Genomic DNA, 13142 nt, shown 5'->3' on the forward strand with positions numbered 1-13142 from the left:
ACTTTGGAACATACACCTATATATACTGTAAAGGTTGATACATCCTTCAACTAAATGTTCCACTAAATCGGCTGCACATCTGGCAGGTCAGCATCCTCACTTGATTCTCACTGTGCATCATTAGGCCTGTTTTTGTGGCAGTAATTCAATAGACAATATAAACTGATAAATAGACTCTACTACATTTTGTTAGTATGCACCAAACACAAGCAGAGCTGAGACTGAACAAGATGTAAAAAATCACCGCAATCATGATCTATGCACCACATTTAATCACAATCTTTATTAAACTGCTGAGACATTTCACAAAAAGGACCAATGTGAATCAGGAGAGGAGAAGTCAGGGGAACACCTCAGTCATTACCACTCATCTCCCTAATGCCATTTATATCTGTACCAAATGTCATGCCAATTAGTGTGTTTCAAAGCTCAGTTCCAGGGGAGACACACTTCACGTCTTTCAACCAATTAAAGAACTAATATGATCCGATTAAAGTGTCATATATCTACACTTAGAGACAAACCACAACATGTTGCACCTGAAATAGTAATTAATGTCAGATCATGCTGTAGAAGAGAGACATCAAACTAAACAGCGGGCACAGAAAGGTCCCTGCAATAGATAATTGGACTGACATTATTTATGATATGCCAAGATGTAAATCATTACTTTTACTTTCAGACTACAACAAGACAGGTTTTGGAATGTTCTATTAAGTTTTGCTTTCTGTTTAGTGATGTATTTTTCTAATCTTATTAGCATTTCTATTTATTTAAATGGTCCTTATGAGCATTAAACACTACATTAAAATACCAAATAGTTTTAAACACTATACCAAAAATTCAAGCCCTGAAGTGGAAAACTGCTGCAATCAAAGGGCATCCAGCTTTATGAATTCAAACCAAACTGAATCCATCATTGATTTCCAATCAGTCTAACTGCATGAACATGATTCTAAAATGAGCTGTGAACAGCAGAACATTCTCATATTTGAATCTATGAGTTGTATCTATGTCTTCATCATGGCTCCACATGGAAAAGAATTGAACAGATGAAACGAAAAATCTGATGTTGAGACTTCACAAAGATGGAAAATGATCCAGGAAGATCAACTAAACATCAGTGAACCACAATGTCAGCAGTGATCAGGAGGTATAGAAGGAGTAATAGTAGCACTAATCAGGGCTGCAGTGGTCGTCCTCCTAAAATGACTCCACAGAAACTAGAACTACTTTCACCATCTAGCTGTGAAAAACAGACGGCAGCTGCTTCAGACTTGGCCCAGGAGTTATCAGTGGAAATCAGAGTTTCTGTGAAGCTCAGTGAAGGACACTTCAGAACATCAACCTCTGTTTGGTAGAAAACTTTAAGATGAAACTTTGCTAAAGATCTTGAAAAGAAGCCTGATGAATGTTGGGATTCTTTAGCCAGATGACACACATTTATAGACCTCAGATGAGTCCAACATGTTTGGTGTGAAGTGAACCAGTCCTACCATAGTGAATGCATAGTCCTGACAGTGCAGCACAGAGGTGAGACTGTGATCATATCAGGCAAAAAGTGTTGGGGCGATGATATTTATAGATGAACGTCTGTGGATAAATCAAAATACTGACTGACATGATGACTTTCACTCTGAAACAGTAATCAGGAGGTACAGAAGAGCCGTAGTGCCACTAATCATTGTTGCAGTGGTCGTCCTCCTGAAAACAGATGAAAGCTGCGAGTTCTTGCCTTTTATTATCATATTTTATCTGCATCTTACTTCTTTTGTTTACAACCATTGATGCATTCTCAGATATCCATAGATGTGATATTTTTAAATAAAAAACAATACACAGAATTTTCACTATGAGCAAAATGTTCGATTATTTAAATGTAACCCTGTAAAAATTATAATGTATGCAGTTCAGTCGTGACCCCAGCTGACGAGGAAGAAATACAGCCTTCGACAGCCGAGGTGAAAGGTCAGGAGCGAATCCATACGAGGTGGCATTGCTCCACATCAAGCATCGATCTCCCATCATCCTCAGCACCGCGACTTCTGCAGCCCGCTGTCAGCTGATGGATATCCAGGCGGAGGAGTCCCCATCCTGGGCAGCTGGCTGAGGCTTCCCTCTTGGCCTGAAGCTCCGCTGGTGGCCCCTGACATGGGTCCAGCCTCGTTATTATTGCTGCCCGTTTGGGAGGGGCAGCCCACTGAAAGCATTAACTTTTCATCAGCTCTGGCTTTCAGCTCAGAGGCTCCTTTATCAGCAGATATACTCTATAAATATACTCCCTCTGCAATTTCATCTGTCATCTGAATGTTGAGGACCCCCGCTACTGACACAGATCAGGTTTATTCTGGAGTTTCTGTAGAGTTAAAGCATGACAGAATGAATGCTTTACATCATTGGAACTGTCAGTCATGTCGTCCTACACAGAGTTGTTGGTGTAACAGCAGGTAAACATCCAGACGTTACTGTAAGCGGCTACAGCAGCACCTCACCGACTCTGGGTTGTGGGTGGGGGAATGATGGACGGGAGGTTTCCTTCTCTTTATGTGCTTCTGTTTGGTACAGAATGGAGAAAAACTGTTTTGACGCATTTAGAAGTCGACACTGGACCTCTGGTGGGTTCTGAGATGTCTGGATGTGGATTCTTTGGGTTCTGGGGTTGCAGTTTACTCAGGTAAATCTCACGGATCCTCCATCAGATCGGTGAACTGGTGAGTTTGGAGGCAGAGTTGAGACAAAGTAGTAATCAGGAGGTATAGAAGGAGTCATAGCAGCACTAATTAGGGCTGCAGTGATCTTCCTCCTAAAATGACTCCACAGACACTGAACTACACTGACAGTCAATAGAAACTTTGAGACCATATTTTTCAACATAATTTTTATTTAGTATGGCCTCCATTTGCTTCGATGCAGGCAGCAATCCGTCGGCGCATGCTTTGGACCAGGCTTCTGATTGTGGGTTGGAAACAGCCCATACGCCTGGCTACATCACTGTAGCTCAAACCGGCCTCCACCATACCCAGTGCCCGGAGACGTTGTTCATGTGATAGACGCGGCATGATGCTGTTCACTGGACTAACAATGGTGGCCTTTTTTGGGCCTTTATATAGGCCTTCAAAACCCATTCTCAAATTGTGCAGATACTCACTGAGTATTGCTTGGTGTGTATTTGGTTCACTTTTGCAAAGTGACCAACCCATGTGCAATGAATCATGACAAAATGACAACTCATCATTATCTGAACTACCAGAGCACTAGATCATCAGTAAATCCACAATGAATAATTACAACCCCCTACAAGTAGAATTCTGAGTACATTTCTACCTCAAAGTTTCTATTGACTGTCAGTATACTTTCACTGTCTAGCTGTGAAAAACAGATGGCAGCTGCTTCAGACTTGGTTCAGGAGTTATCAATGGAAATCAGAGTTTGTGTGAAGCTCAGACAGTGAAGGACACTTCAGAACATCAACCTCTATGGACAGAGAACAAGAGGAAAAGTCTTGTTTTTTGTTTGGTACAAAACGTCCAGATGAAACTTTACTGAAGAATTTGAAGAGAAGCCTGATGGATGTTGGGATTCTGGATGCAGAGGTGAGCCCTTCTGGCTCTTGGTTGTGTTCCTCAAGCAGTTTTTACAGTCAGTGTGATGAATGCTGCTGAGGGAAGCCGTGGAGAGGTCTGTTAGGCCTGCAAATGTCGAGGTGGATCTTATGAGTCAAAAGCCCTTTTCTCACTACAAAGAACTCTTTCTGTTTCCAGTTAGCAGATTTATTTTTCTGGCTGTAGATGCTTTCATGTGTGTGAATTTTTAGCCTGAATTTGCATTTTGACATTGACTTGATGGCTTCATGCAGTTAATAGTCAAAAGTTCTGCAATGACCAAGTCAGTCACCTGATCTGAATCCAGCTGGGCTTTCTGAAGACGACACTAAAAGGAGTCTGCCCCAAGAACAAGCAGGAAGTGAGAACCGCAGTGGAGATCGGGCAGAGCAGCACCAGGGACCAAACCCAGCATCTGGTGATGTCTATGGGTTCCAGATATCAGGCAGTCAAATATAAAACGTGATAATTTGCTTTATAATTATGTTAGTAGTTGGTAGTTAGCACTGTTGACTCCCAGCTAGAAGATCTCCGGTTCACAGTTCTTTCTGCATGGAGTTTGCATGTTCTCCCTGTGCATACATGGGTTTTTTCCAGGTACTTCAGCTTCCTCCCACAGTCCAAAAATATGCTGAGGTTAATTGATAACTCTAAATTGTCCATAGGTGTGAATGTGAGTGTGATTGTTTGTCTGTATATGTAGCCCTGTGACAGACTGGTGACCTGTCCAGGGTGTCCGCTGCCTTCACTCTAAGTCAACTGGGATAGACTCCAGCCCCTTGCGGTCCTGATGAGGATTAAGATATATATTATGTTAGTTTATACAGTTACTTTTGGTCCCTTAAAAAGGTGGAGGGCACATACAAAATGTGTTTTAATTCCTCCACTGTTCACCTGATTTGGACATAAATACCCCCAAATTAAAGCTGAACGTTTGCACTTAAAGACTTCTTTATTGTTTCATTCAAATCCATTGTGGTGGCATACAGAGCCCAAATGCTGAAAACTGTGTCAATGTCGGTCCTTTTTTGTACATACACCGAACAGGCAGAACATTATGACCACATGACTAGTACTGTGTTGGTCCAATTTATGCTGCTAAATCTCCTCTGACCCAGTGGGGCATGGACACAGGATGGTGACAGTGAATTCTGTGGGTCCTTTGACTTGCAGGGTGGGACCTACCTAGATCAGGCTTATCCTGGTACATCCCACAGGGTCTGGGGAGTGTAGAACTCAGGTGAACACCTTAGCTCTGTCGTGTTCCTCAGGCCACTCCTGAGCATTTTTTGCAGTGTGTGGGGTGCATTGTCCTGCTGAGGGTGGAAACTGGCATCAAGGTCTGCTGTTACCATGGGGCATTGTTTAGGTGGATGGTACAAGTCAAACATCAACATGAATGTCAGGACTCAAGGTTTCGCCGCAGAACGTTGCATTATAACAAGATGATCGATGTTATTTACTGCACCTGTCAGTGGTCTTAATGTTGTGGCTGGTAGGTGTGTATTATTACTGAATGAAGAATACACGCTGCTGGTTTAGTGTTCTGTTACCTCTAAGCTGTGTTAGTCTAATTTGTTGGAGTTTTGCCAGTTCAATAAAAGACGGGACTCAGGCAGTACTGAATTATTCATTCTTCATAACTTTCTTTGCACGTACTGTACACTTCACATTTAATGTACTGTATGCTATGCTCTCTGTATTATATTCATCTCTATCTATCTATCTATCTATCTATCTATCTATCTATCTATCTATCTATCTATCTATCTATCTATCTATCTATCTATCTATCTATCTATATGCATATTTTACCATTTAAAAAGTTCCATACACACATTTTTTCTTTAAAACAATGTTAAGTATCTGTAATATAATAATAATTTTAGGGTCAACCTGTAAATTCAGACAATAACAGTAGGTTGTTACAAACAGCACTGTGCTGCTCTGCTGGTTTCCTACTTCTGTGAATCAGTTTTCTCAGAATAGAGCCTCGACCCTTCAGGCTGATCTGTGATTCGATTTTGTAACTTTGAAAAATGTTTCCTAAATAAAATTAGAGCCGACGATATTAAGACCAGAAGCTGAGACAGAAAAGATCAGCTGATGGAGGCTTGGACTCATCAGTGTGTTTTTGTCTGTGTGTGTGTTGTACGTCTGTCTTGCCTATGTGTCTGTCCGTGTGTGTGTGTGTGTGTGTGTGTGTGTGTGTTGTATGTCTGTCTTGCCTATGTGTCTGTCCATGTGTGTGTGTGTGGGGGTGGTCTCTGGCCTCTTCCCCTCCATCTCCCACGTCTTCCAGCTCTGCAGCAGCATTAACATGCAAACAGCAGCTGCAGCGCTGCACCCCATTGCTCACTTCAAACAGCAGCACAACCTCAGCTCCCACACACACACACACACACACACACACACACACACACACACACACACACACACACACACACACACACACACACACAACACACACACACACACACACACAGCGTCACTATGACCATGTAGTACAGTTCATATATCACAACAGCAGAAGAAACAGCACTTTGTATATGTCAATGAGATGTATTCATTTGACATTCAGCCCACGCAGTCAGTGACACACACACACAGTTAACAACCCACACAGTGCAACACACACACACACACACACACACACACACACACACACACACACACACACACACACACACACACACACACACACACACACACACACACACACACACACACACACAGTTCAGCTATTGAGGATGTTTTTCTTGCTTCTTTACTTTCTTCCCAAAGTGCACATTCGCTCGGCTTTAAGCTGGTAAAGTTTCCCAGGAGCCTTTGCAGGTCTTCAGCCTCCTCAACAATCTGACTGCACAGTGGAGCCATGGAGACACCGCGAGGACGAACAAACCACCACAAAGAGTCGCTCAAGAAACCTGTTACTGCTAATAAAGACTGAACTGCAAGAAAACAGATCTCAGCTATTAGTCAGCGTCCCTGTAAACCTGTAAAGTCTTATTTCACTCTGTTGAATCAGTGCAACATGAGTGTTTTCTACAATCAGAGGAATCTGTGCGGTAAATCTAGATTTTCTATGTACACCGATCAGGCAAAACATTGTGACCACTGACAGGTGAAGTGAAAAACACTGATTTTTTTCCTCATCATGGCTCCTGTTAGTGGGTTGGATATATTAGAGAGGAAGTCAACATTTTGTCCCCAAAGTTGATGTTATATGCAGGAAAATGGGCAAGTGTAAGGATTTGATCGAGTTTGGCAAGACTACTGGGTCAGAAGATCTCCAGAACTACAGTTCTTGTGGAGTGTTCCTGGTCTGCAGTGGTCAGGATCTATTAAAACTGATCCAAGAAAGGAACAGTGGTGAACCGGCCACAGGGTTATGAGCGACTAAGACTCACTGATGCACATGGGGAGGAAGTGGTTTGATCCAACAGATGAGCTACTGTTGCTGAAGAAGCTGATGCTGGTTCTGATAGAAAGGTGTCAGAATACATCAGTTTGTTGTATATGAAGCTGCATAGCTGCAGACCAGTCAGGGTACTCATGCTGACCCCTGTGCACCGCCAAAAGACCAACAATGGACATCCAAACTGGATCATGGAGCAATGGAAGAAGGTGGTCTGGTCTGATGAATCACATTTTGTTTTACATGAAAGAACGTGCAAATCTTGCTGGTATTCCTCCTTGTTTACGCTGTTCTTCTCCCAGCTGTGCACATTGTTGCAAGTAAATAAAACTTTTTTTTTTAAATGCTCAAAATGATCCAAATCTGGTTCAAAAGAATAATCAATACTTGTCCAAAAATGATTTAACTTATCTAAACTCCTAAAATTTGTCCAAAATGTGTCCAAAATGAGGTAAAATCGGTCCCAAATGACTAAAACCTGTTCAAAATGCATTAAAAAATTGTCCAGAATGAACCAAAATCAGCCTAAATAGTGTAAATAAAAGAAAGAAGGTACATGTTCTTGTGTGCACTGTTCTGCTTTTAGCTGCACACATCACTGCAAATACACAAAACTAGATTCACACTGTGTCCACAATAGCATAAATACTGTCAACAATTACCCAAAAAATAATCCAAAATGATCAGAAGTTTTCTAAAATTTGTCTAAATTGTGTCCAAAATTAGGTGGCGTTAAAGAAGATATTTTCCTGCTGGTAAAAATAAACAAAGATTGTTTGGTCTGAAAACAAACGGAATTCTCAAAGTGCAGCCAAAATATTTCACTGCACTTAGCTAAATAACAAATAAAAAACAAATACGAATAATCTGAGGTGTTGCTGCAACGCTGCACATCATTTATCGTATGCTGGGTTGTTTTTACGGCTTTTAGAAGATGCTGTAATTATTCAACCACTATGATCAGACTAAACGATCACTGCTGAAGTTCTGTTCTGTGGACTTTGTAAAGAAAACAACGGTTTGTCTCCAAAGTAAAGCCCTTTACGTGGCACTTTTGTGTCTGTGAGAGGGTCCAGATTGCAAACCAACACTCTCAGAGGTGTAATTATGTCTGAGCCGGATCCGGACCCAACCCGCCGACAGACGGCTGCTGATCTAATAAGAGCAGCTGCAGGTAAAAGTCACACAAAGGCCTGAGGAAGTCTGAGAGTTATGGAGAATAAAGGGAGATGTTCAGCTGTGACGGAGCTCAGAGGAGATTTAACAGATAATCCCAGTAAATCAACCTGTTGGAGAGAAAAGAAAACAGAATATTATGTACCATCAGGTCCATGAAGTTACAGCAGCTTCAGTAAAAACACATCCAGCTGAATTTAAAGGAGCTTTTTGTTGACGTCAGGATGTGACTCAGCAGCAAACGGAACATCAGCGGATGTTTGAACAACTTCATAGTCTCAGATGTGTCACAGCAACATACAAATTAATATGTTCTGATAGACACATGTGAGTGATTTAAAATCATATTAGGAAAATGTAGGAAATTATTATGATTATGATTATCATTATGATTGTTTCGGTATAATAATAATTATTATTATTATTTTGTAATAAAATAAATTATAATATCTCAAAACATATTCATAATATGGACGTAATATATTTAATTAATCAGTAAAATGACAGAAAATATAAATTAATTGAAATATTTGAAGATATTAAAAACATTTTCTGAATTCTAAAAAGTAGTCAAATACTTTTAAAAATTTGGAAATTACAAATACTATTTGGAATATATTAATCACAAAATGTCCAAAACTATTCATAAAAAGTTTAGAATTTCCATAAAATTATCTACAAATTATACTAATATACCAGAAAAATTATTGATTTGTCTGAAAATATTAATAAAATATTCAAAACATTCATAAAATGTGAGAATATTTGGTCAAAATTAATAAAACATCATAAAGAAATGAATGACATTATTGACAAAGACATTATTGATACAATTTGGAAAAAAAAAATCATAATATGCTCAGATTTATTGATAAAAATTAAATTCATGAAAAACATTTTTATCAAATATTTCTTGACTGAATATAGTGAAATGACTGAAAGATTCTGTCTGAAAATAATTATAAATGTGGGACAATATCAATAAAAGTTGAATATCATAAAATAAAATAAAAAAATAAAGACAAGTAAAATGCTCATGAAATGCTGAAAAATATGCATACATTCAGTTTTTAAAAATTAAATATGGGAAATATTCATAAAATTCAATCAACAACATATCATAAAGTATGTAAACAATTGATAAAAGATCCCAAAATATTAGTAAATTATTATAAAATATAAATAAATAAGAATTAATAATGTGTGAAAATAATAAGAAAATATAATAAAAACCATGAAAAATATTAATAAAATAACTAAAATAACAATAAAAATATAAGAAAATATTAAATAAATGACAAAAAATGCTTATGTCTGAAAATATTGATAAAATGAGTACGGAAATGTTAATAAAATGTAGTAAAATGCTAAAAAAAAGTGATAATATTAAAAATATTAAGGAAAAATATTTTTGATTAATACAGAAAGCAACCAGAACTTAATTTAACACCCAGTAAGTTTCCATCGTGTCTGTTTTCTGAAACTACAACAAAACAAGAATCAGAATCAGAACACTGTGAACCCTCAGAGATGAACTTAACAACATTTATTATCATGACAGCTGCACAAATTGTACCGAAATGTGCAAATTATTCTCCTGGAAACCTTTGGAATCTCTCAGTTTGTAGTGGAAAAGTGAATAATCTTCTGCAGGGTTTCTTCCTCTGGGGGTCCGAGCTTCATGTTGAGTCTCGTCGTCTGAATTGATCACAGGATAAATGCTTAAGACGTTTAAATGTCAGCATCGTTATGTTGTTAGAAACGAGGTTGACGGGTTGGAGACAGAACCAGAACCAGAACATTCAGGAGAAGAATCTACTGGAAAACAGAATTAACACAACAGTTTACTGAAAATGCTGCTCAGTGAGAAAAAAAAGAACTTAACTCCCCAAAACAAACAAATAAATACTGATCAGAACCAAATATAAAGAATATCACACTGTTTTAGTCACTTGTAGAGATGCTGGTTGTGGTTAAGACTTACACATGAAAAGGCTGAAAATAAAGCTAATGTCAGTAAAAGCTTGAAATTCTTAATGATAGTATTCATTAAATATTAATAAATCCTCCCCTAAAATATCTTTTTGTTGGAAAATATTAATACAATGTGTGAAAATATTAGGAGAATATTGTAAGAAAAATGTCCCATTTATTTTTTTAAAAAAGCCTAAATTTATTTAAATAAAACATTCTAAAATAAAATAATTAACAATTTATAATATTTTTCAATAATTAATGAAATCATCAATAAATATTTATATTTTAGAAAATATTAACAAAATGTTGGAAAACATTGTCGTAAAATTGTAAGATGAAATCCAAGAATTTGCAAAAATGAATTAATAAATACACAAATGTGGGATAATATTAATAAAATCCCCTCAAAATATTTTATGTTTGGAAATAATAATAAAACACCAAAAAAAAAATTACTAAAATCTGAAGATATAACATCATATAAAATGGCAACGTGATGTCGGAAAAAGTAAATAAAAATATAATAAAATATTTGAAAATCTGAACAAAATTATTAACAAATTTTCTTAAGTGAGAAAATATCAATAAAATGTCAGAAAATATTTTTAAAAATGCTGTAAAATGGTAAAAAAAAAAGATATCTGCCTAAAAATTTGTTTATCAAAAATTAAATGTAGGAAAATATTAATGAAAACCCCTTAAAATAATTTGACATGACAAAATATTAATATATCATCAAAAAGCAAATATTAATAAAATGTTGTAAAATAGGAATAAGAGATGTTAGAATTTTTAATGCAAAAAATATTGAAAAATATGAATAAAATCATGAGCAAATTTTCTTATGTTAGAAAATATTAATAAAATGTTTGAAAATGTTAATGGAGCATTGTAAACTGGTGATAAGGAGTCCGAAAAATGATTTTAAAATGTAATAAGATATTGTAAAATGTTAATAAAATGTCTGAAAATGTGCATAGGTGTAAAGCTTGAAATTAAATATTCATTAAAATTTACCAAATCCCTGCAGAAAAATGTCTACTTTAGAAAATATTAAGAAAATGTCTGAAAATTTAAAGAAATGTTATAAGAACTCCGAAGAAATGTATACATTTTTTTAAAATAAAATGTAGGAAGATGTTAATAAAGTAGTAAAAAAAACTAAAAAATATTTTTATTTTAGGAAACATTAATAAATATTAAATAAACAATATTAATAAAATGACAGAAAATATTAATAAAATGTTGAAACATGGTAATAACATGTCCAAAAAATGTTCAATAGTAAAATGAATTTTAATAAAATGATCATTTTGCTATTTTGGATGAAAACTATTTCGTTCAGTGTGCTGATCAGTAAAATAGACCGTGCATTAATTAAATATTAGGTTGGCTGGATCAGCTGCTGCTTCAGGACCCGACTCAAACCTCTGCTGGTCTGACGTCAGAGAGTGAAGTCATCCGTCATTATTGCAGCGCTGTGGTCACTAAGCAGCAAATATCTGAACGTCCAGGCAGCAGAAAGACTGCGTTCAGTGAACTCGTCGCATGTGGACCGCTGTGACTGCAGAACAGCTCCCGTCTGAGGACGTCTGCTAATTAATGCACTCTGCTCTGGTTCCCCGTGAATGTAGGCGATGTGTAATTAGAAGCTACCATCTGTGTCGAGGCAGAGATCAGTCCTGAGGTCAGCCACACACAAATCCATACATTTCACACCATGATCGGCAAACCGCAGACGGCTCGCTGTTGCTCTGTTGGTATCCAGGAATCATGCATGCATCTTCACCTTTTTATTTAAAACACTGCTAAAGTTTCATCCTGTACGACTCTATGTGTGTTTTATTGTGTTTTACTGAGTTTCTGGCAGACAAAGTTCTATCAAAGACTCACACGGTGTCATTTCAAGCAGCGCTGTCGCCCCACAGTCTTATATTTCGTTAAATTCTTTGATTTTTGGGCCCAAAACTAAATAAAACTCTGTAAAATATTTTCTGTTTCATTTCACTCTGAAGGAAACATCTTCTCTGTGAAGCCATTTTCAGGGTTCAGTATCTCCAGAAATAAAATTTCAGCAGGCATGAATAACAATCTGAGACATTGAAACTCCTTTATCTGAGGCAGCGACTCACCTCCAACAAAGATCTGAAGCTAACAGAACAACATCATCTGCAAAAGTCGGACGTCCTCCTCAGCTGGCTGTAGCTGCACTGAACATCACAAAGAGGATCAGAAACAAACACCAGCTTTGATATTAACTTTCTCATCTGATTCGGTGTTTGTTGCAGAGTTCTTCTCGTCGTCCTCTCTGGTCCGTCTCCAACGGAAACGCTGGTCTCATGAACGCTCTAAACGTTGTTTATGGATGTTTGCTGTCAGCAGCGAGTGAACTTGGACCCAAGCTGTTTCCATGGCAACGCAGTCCAATAACACTGTCACCAGCAGCACTTTGTCGGGTCTGTTTCTGATCTGATGTGTGGCTGTCAGTGAACATTTGAGGGTTGTTCTGATGTTTTTTGGGCAGTTTGTTGGACATTTATCACACTTATCTCACTGCAGCAGAGTTGTTAGTATGAAGCTAAAGCTGCGCGTGCACCTTAAATACTGACCTGACAGCAACAACAAGCTGCAGCATCAGTTCCTACAGATGCACTGAACACATACAACAGGCTGCAGATCTCAGCACAGATATTTATCTGAAAACTAAACCTATAATTTCAAGTTGTGAGTGAAACAAACATACACACAGTTTAATATAAAGACAGATATACTAAAGTCAAAATGTTGTGCACATATTTGTGTATTTTGCCTGAACAAGTTGCAGCAGCAGATACTAAACAGAGGGTTCTCTCTGTCCTCCCTCTCTGTAGCACACTTCACTTGTAAACTGTTTGATTCAGATGTGACTGTGTCACCTAAACCATGTAGGCGCTGCAGCACGGTGTTAGAAATCGACACCATGGCAACAA

At 37.6% G+C, this 13142-nt stretch overlaps 1 long non-coding RNA gene across 2 annotated transcripts; it reads right to left on the minus strand.

Annotated features, from left to right (window-relative positions):
* Positions 1–9727: 9727 nt before the first annotated feature.
* Positions 9728–12828, minus strand: LOC127534002 (uncharacterized). Of its 2 annotated transcripts, none has more exons than XR_007941909.1 (2): positions 12306–12828; positions 9728–10011 (listed from the first exon to the last, which is right to left on the minus strand). It is a non-coding gene; the product is annotated as an uncharacterized LOC127534002 (long non-coding RNA). The 2 variants fall into 2 exon arrangements; XR_007941908.1 differs by having other exon boundaries at positions 9728–10014.
* Between the last annotated feature and the right edge of the window lie 314 nt (positions 12829–13142).

Source organism: Acanthochromis polyacanthus, chromosome 5 (assembly GCF_021347895.1).
Source record: "Acanthochromis polyacanthus isolate Apoly-LR-REF ecotype Palm Island chromosome 5, KAUST_Apoly_ChrSc, whole genome shotgun sequence".
In the NCBI taxonomy this organism is placed as follows: Eukaryota; Metazoa; Chordata; class Actinopteri; family Pomacentridae; genus Acanthochromis; species Acanthochromis polyacanthus.